Raw genomic sequence first — 6447 nt, forward strand, 5'->3', positions numbered from 1 at the left:
GAACATAAGAAAAAGAATAATTAAGATTTACAGGTTGGAGACACCCCCTCTTGTGGTTGCTGGAGTAATGCAATGAGGATCCCGACCGTGGACCCGGGAGGTACACTGCCACTGGGAAATTCATAATTGTGCATCTTTTATTCTTAAATTTAAAAAAAGAGCCTTTGTCCTGTAAATTCTACAAAAGCTAGGGAGAGTAGAGCTTTCATGAAAAAGAGAAGTGTCTAATCCAAGTAATATTTCAGCAACTCGCTTATTTTTATCATAGAACAGAGAAGAGAAAGGAAAGAATGGAAACATCTTCCATTTGCTTGATGACTGTATATGACAAAACACAAAACTTCTTAGGAACATTTTCCAAATGCTACATCTCACACAGTACTCTGGAGCACAAGGTGCAGGGAGTTTTAGGCACAACTTACAGATCTAGAAAGGAAGGCCTAGAGAGAAAACCAAAGAAGCCTTTCCCTAAAAGAAGCCACTTTCCTGAGCTTTGTCTAGTAGGTTACAGTGTCCCTACAGTTCAGGAGTCAACAGTTTTTCTGTGAAGAGCCTCATGGCTCTTCTAAATATTTTAGGCTGTGTAGACCATATAGTCACAACTACTCAATTTTGCCGTTGTAGCAAAAGTACCAAAGACAACCTACAAACAAAGGGAGTGGTTATGTTCCAATAAGACTTCACTGACAAAAGCAGGCCAAATGTGTGGATCCCTGCTACTGCTGAAGAAAGCACACTATTTCTCCCACCCTCCCACACCTTCACTCTCTCTCATAGCAAACTTCTTAAATTTGGCCTTGAAGGAACACCTTTCAAATGCTAACATCATCTCTTGGATCCAGAAGTGGCAATTACTGCAGTAATAGGTAACATTTCCAGTTTTTCATAAACAATAGCAGGCAGAGAGCCATGTTCACAGGAGAGTAAACCTTTCCGATACAGCCACATTACGAACACAATCTTCACTTACCAGAAGAACAAAAACCCACCTCGCACTCCCTGTGGTCCCTCCATGTAACATGTATAACACTGCAATTCAATCCACAGAATTAGTATGCAACTTCTCATTTCCCCTTGCAAGAATTTTTGCCTGAAAATAAAAGGCGGCAATCTCACAGTGACAACATGCGAATAACTTGTCATTCTGGTAATGTTCTAACAGTATATAAGTGTCTGTCATGATGAAAATTGGTGTCTTCCATTTCAACTTATTTTGTCAACAATCCAAATGGAGCCTGAATATATCTTCCAACACCACTGCACACGAACTAAAAAGGAAAGAGAACTTTAAAATGAACCTCATCATCATACAGCTAAATATTTACATTAAAAAAGATTCTCTGCTCTGGAAGGCATCCCAGCTCTTCTGTTCTCCCCTGCTAGTACACCTGCAGCTTTTTGTAACTAATTAAGGAACTCCAGAAAACACATTCAAAAAGGCCTCAGCAAACAGATGCACACTACATTAATTAAACAAGCCAGAGCAATCACCCAGGATGTAATTGGAAAATATGCTTCTTTCCTCCATTTTAAGGCAATCACAGTTATTTGCAAATGCTTTTTTGATCGTTTCTCAAAAGAGAAAATCTGCAAGCAGCAGGTTCTACCTTCTTCTAGCAGGCAGGGCAGATGTTTGGGAAAGGTTGCAGGCATGAGGCAAAGTCACCCAGGTTCACTAATTAGTATCTTTGCCCCTTATTCTCCCTCCAGAAGATCGTGCTAATGAGAAAAGGAAGTTTAAGCGCTGAAAAAAAAAAGGGGGGGGTGGTCTTCTAGTGATACTTAAAGAACAAAGACATTCCTGAGTAGGGCATTCTTCAGGGCTCTCTTTGGTAGCTGAGCTCTCATTCTAGGCTAAGCCAACGATAGGAGCAGAAAGTGGGTGGAGGAGTCCGTTGGAAGGGGAAAGTAGAGAAATAAAATAGCCTGGAGTCATTCCTATAGGATTGTCCTTGGGTTCCAGGCAGAATCCTAGTCTTAAATAAAATTCCCTCATGTTGGGGTTATCCTATGTACCTTAATATCCCAACCAGAGCTTATGACCCCCTTGCCTCCAGAGGTCAGTGTGTAGGTTATTAAGCTATGATTTCTCAGCAGTAGACCCACTTTTCTGTACTCTTCTCAGTGATAAGGAACTGGGACTCTGCAAACTAAAGTCTCCCTTGTCAGCCAACTTCCTGTGTTATACCGCTAGTAGAGGGCACTAGAAGGAGACTGAAAAGATGGAGAAGGGAAAAAGGACTTGCTCTTTCCTGTTGGAATTACCCCAGCAATGACCCTTCACCTCAGCAGCAACAATAGGTCCCATTTTCTAGCTTCTTCCAGAATTCCCAGAAATATTTTCATTGCATCCCACCCATGCATATTCCAGCATCAGCTGGCAGCACAACCTTCTCAGCATTCTGCATCCCAGTTCCACAGGGCCCTCCTCCAAGCATTTAGGTTCCAATAACTCCATCTTTTCACCTTTACTAAGAGTGATAGATACTTTCTGAAGCTACTATCTTTTGATACCTCAGTGTTCCTCTTTGGCCTGAGAGGTAATATTGCAAAAATTGGTGTGATTTTTATTTCCCTGACTTGACTCTAACTGATCCAATATTCAATACCAAGAGTGATCCCAGGAAACAGATGCTCAAATGTGGGATTCTGAGATTTTTTTTGTCATATCTTTGGCCTTGTATGCAGTGCTGAGATCCCCGAGAAATGAAATGTTAGTAATAATAACCCATAGAGGACTATGGCACCATGATTAATCAAATTATCTCTTGAAATTGATTGTGGCGAAACACCTATTGAAGCAATTGTCTTGGGAACCAATTGGCTGCTGTGCTTAACCAATAAAGAGGCAACATAAAAACCAATAAAGAATGACTCCAAGGACTATGGAGTGGGCTTCTAGCTGCATAGAAGAGTCAATGAAACAAATTAACAAAGAATGACTCCAAGGACTATGGAGTGGGCTTCTAGCTGCATTGAAGAGTCAATGAAACAAATTAACAAACTCAGGACTTTAAATGCTCAGCTTAAGTTATGGTCAGAGAACCAGAGAGGTTTTATGGCAGTCCTAGAAGAATCTCTTACTTCTTGTAGCTGCAGGTCCTATCTCAACAAAACTAAGGACAAAATTTAATTGTTTAGTTTGCAGAATTATAACATGAATTCTCAGACACAAGTCTCATATATAAAAATTAAGGCATTGATTGGGAAGATGTGGGACCCTGAACTTGAAATGGAGATATCTAGATGGACTTGAATGAAGCTGAAAGTCCTAAATCCCTGGGTCTTTCTAAGTCTCTTTTTCATAAAAGAATTAATATCCCCTCCTGTATATAGAAGACTAATCTCCCCTTGCTCGAAGTGCTTCTAGTAAGTTCACCTGGCACATTGCAAAAGTATGCCTATTTTCCTCAAGATTCAGTATGAGTTATCTATTGTTTTGAATAACAAAAAATTGTAAAACTTAGTGATGTAAAGTAACTTTTATTATCTTTCATACATTCTTTGAGTTAGGAATTCAGGAACAGTTCTGGTTCATAGTTTCTCATGAGATTGCAAATGAGATATTGGCTTGGCTTGACTGTGACTGGAGGATCTACTTCCAAAATGACCCAGTCACATGCCTGGCAAGTTGGTGCTGGCTGTGGGCAGGATGCCTCAGTTCCTTGTCACATGGACTCCCCACAGGGCTGTTTGTGTGTCTTCACTCCAGGCAGCTGGCTTCTCCCAAAGTGAGTGGCCCAAGAAAGAATACAAGGAAGCCAGAGCCCCACCTCCTGTCTACAGGTGGTTGGGCCAGGGGTGACCCAATCATCATGACCATCATCTGGCCCATTACCAGGTCGTGAACCCATAAGGTACCCCTGGTGGGAAGAGCTCTGCTGAAAAAGGGAAAATGAGGTCAATGTTACCTATCAGATTCTCTCTTTCAAGAGTTTGATCTGGGATACAGAAAGAAAGAACTTGTCATTCAGGGGACAGAATATTATACTAAGATCACACATAGGATGGATGCCTTGAAGAAGCAGGGGCCATTAGTGAGCTCAAGTTATGCAAAAGAAGGAGCCATCAGGAAGAAAAAGATATGGAGGGAGGTATAGGGAGAAAAGGTATTAGTAATAGCCAAAACAATAAAGGCAGATGTTAGCAGATGTTACATTGCCTTAAGACAGTGCATCTGTAAACTCTGACTGTTGAGAGGGCAAAACTCTGTCACTAGAAAGGCCTTGGACCATTTCTAATCATACCTCAGTCTGACTTTTATTCAGTTCCTGGGAGGCAGTCTTCTCTCTCTTCATGCCACATGTATCCTCACAGTAAAGCCTCATTACTGTGGTTATCTTTGCAAAGTTTCTGCTCCTTACAACTACAATAGCCAAATGAGTCAGAGCTTGTAATCAAATAAAGTACCTTGGAGTTTACACAGCTTTCTTGTTGCCCACTGGCATCAAATTCTCACAACAACCCAGAGAGGGAGGCAGCATAGTAGCTAATCTTCCCCATAGATAAAGTAACTAAGGCTAATAGGATCTGAAGTAACTGGTCAAGACCACCCGACTAGTAAGGTAAGTCAGGGCAGAGCTTAAATCCAGTTCTACCTCCCTGCCCCATGTTCTTTCCCACATCACCATGCAACATACAAAAGAACAGGGGGAAAGTACTGGGCCACTGGTTACCTCCATGTGCTAAGCACTTTTCTAGGAGTTTAGAAACAGCAAAGATTCCTCTCATGGAGATCCTATTTATGTATGTAGTCATGTGAAACATGCCACATATATTTGGAAGCCAGCCATGAAATCTGCCCCATTATACTGCAACCTCAATGCTTTGAGGTATATATATGATTATTAAATATTTATTTTTAATTTATTTATACATGTAATTATTATAATTATTGTTATACCATTATTATTATCCAGACAGCCTGGATGATTCAAACTTTTGCTCCAATTACTAGATTTATAACCTCAAGTGACTTAGCCTTGGACTTAACTTACCTCATCTGAATAATAGGGACAATAATAGCATTTGTCTCACAGTGCTGTTGTGAAGGTCCAATGAAAGAAAACATATAAAGTGCCTAGAACAGAATCTGGAACATGGTAAGTATGTGTTTTATTGTCAGTAAAATTAATGTGATGATGATGTGGCGGTGAGAGTGATGATTATTTTGTTACTGAAACTTGAAATGCCAACCCTCTTTTAGATAGACTTTAATCTTTGCTTTTCTTCAAAGTGACATTTTACTTAAGGAGTAAGGAGCAGGGATGACTGGAGATGTGGGTCTAGACAGAACTTAAGTATAATCTGACTCTGCTATCACTTGCTGTGTCTTCAGGCAAACCACTTCACCTCTCTGGGAACGCCAGTCAGGTCATCTACAAAACTGAGAGTAATAACATGTGTTTCATCTGGCTTGTTATGAGAACTAAGGGGTGTATTGCATTTAATACAGGTGACAGATACATGGCAAACATACATTATCAGTATCCCAGAAGGAGAAGAGAAAAGGACAGAAAGAATATTTGAGGTAACGATGACTGAAAATTTCCCAACCCTTATGGAAGACATAAATATCAATATACAAGAAGGACAACACACCCCAAATGGAATAAATCTGAATAGACCTTTTCTGAGCCAACTACTATTCAGAATAACAAATTCCAGAGATAAAGAGAGAATTCTGAAAGCAGCAAGAGAAAAGCAATGTATCACATACAAGGGAATATCAATAAGACTAAGTGGCAATCTCTTATAAGAAACCATGGAGGTGAGAAGAAAGTGGTATGATGTATTTAAGGCACTGAAAGAGAAAAACTGTCAGCCAAGAATTCTGTATCTGGCCAAAATTTCCTTTAAAATGAGGATGAGTTCAAAGTCTTCTTCACAGGCAAACAAAAACTGAGAAAGTATGTTACCAAAACACCAGATTTATTTTGAGATATGAAAGGGAGTGCTATAACCTGAAAGGAAAAACAAAGGGGAAAGACTTGAAGAAAAGTGTAGAAATGAAGAATATTAGTAAAGGTAACAAAGCGTAAAAAGACAGACTATAGAAAGATATGATAATGGACAGCCAAATGATAAAATGAATGAAGTAATATTGCCTTTACATGAATAACATGGAAAGTTGATGGATTTAATCCCCTAGTCAAAAGCCATAGAATGAGAGAATGGATAAAAACATATGAGCCACCTAAATGCTGTCAACAAGAGACTCACCTCAGATGTAAGAACACAATCAGATTGAAAGGGAAAGGTTGGAAAAAGATATTCCATGCAAATAGTAGCCAAAAATGATCTGGAGTAGTAGTGATACTAATATCAGACAAATAGATTTTAAATGCAAAAGTGTTCTAAGAGATGAAAAAGTCATTATATATTAATAAAGAAGGCAATTCACCAAGAGGAAATAACTATACTAAATACTTATGCACCTAACCTTGG

Source organism: Dasypus novemcinctus, chromosome 18 (genome assembly GCF_030445035.2).
Source record: "Dasypus novemcinctus isolate mDasNov1 chromosome 18, mDasNov1.1.hap2, whole genome shotgun sequence".
NCBI lineage: Eukaryota > Metazoa > Chordata > Mammalia > Cingulata > Dasypodidae > Dasypus > Dasypus novemcinctus.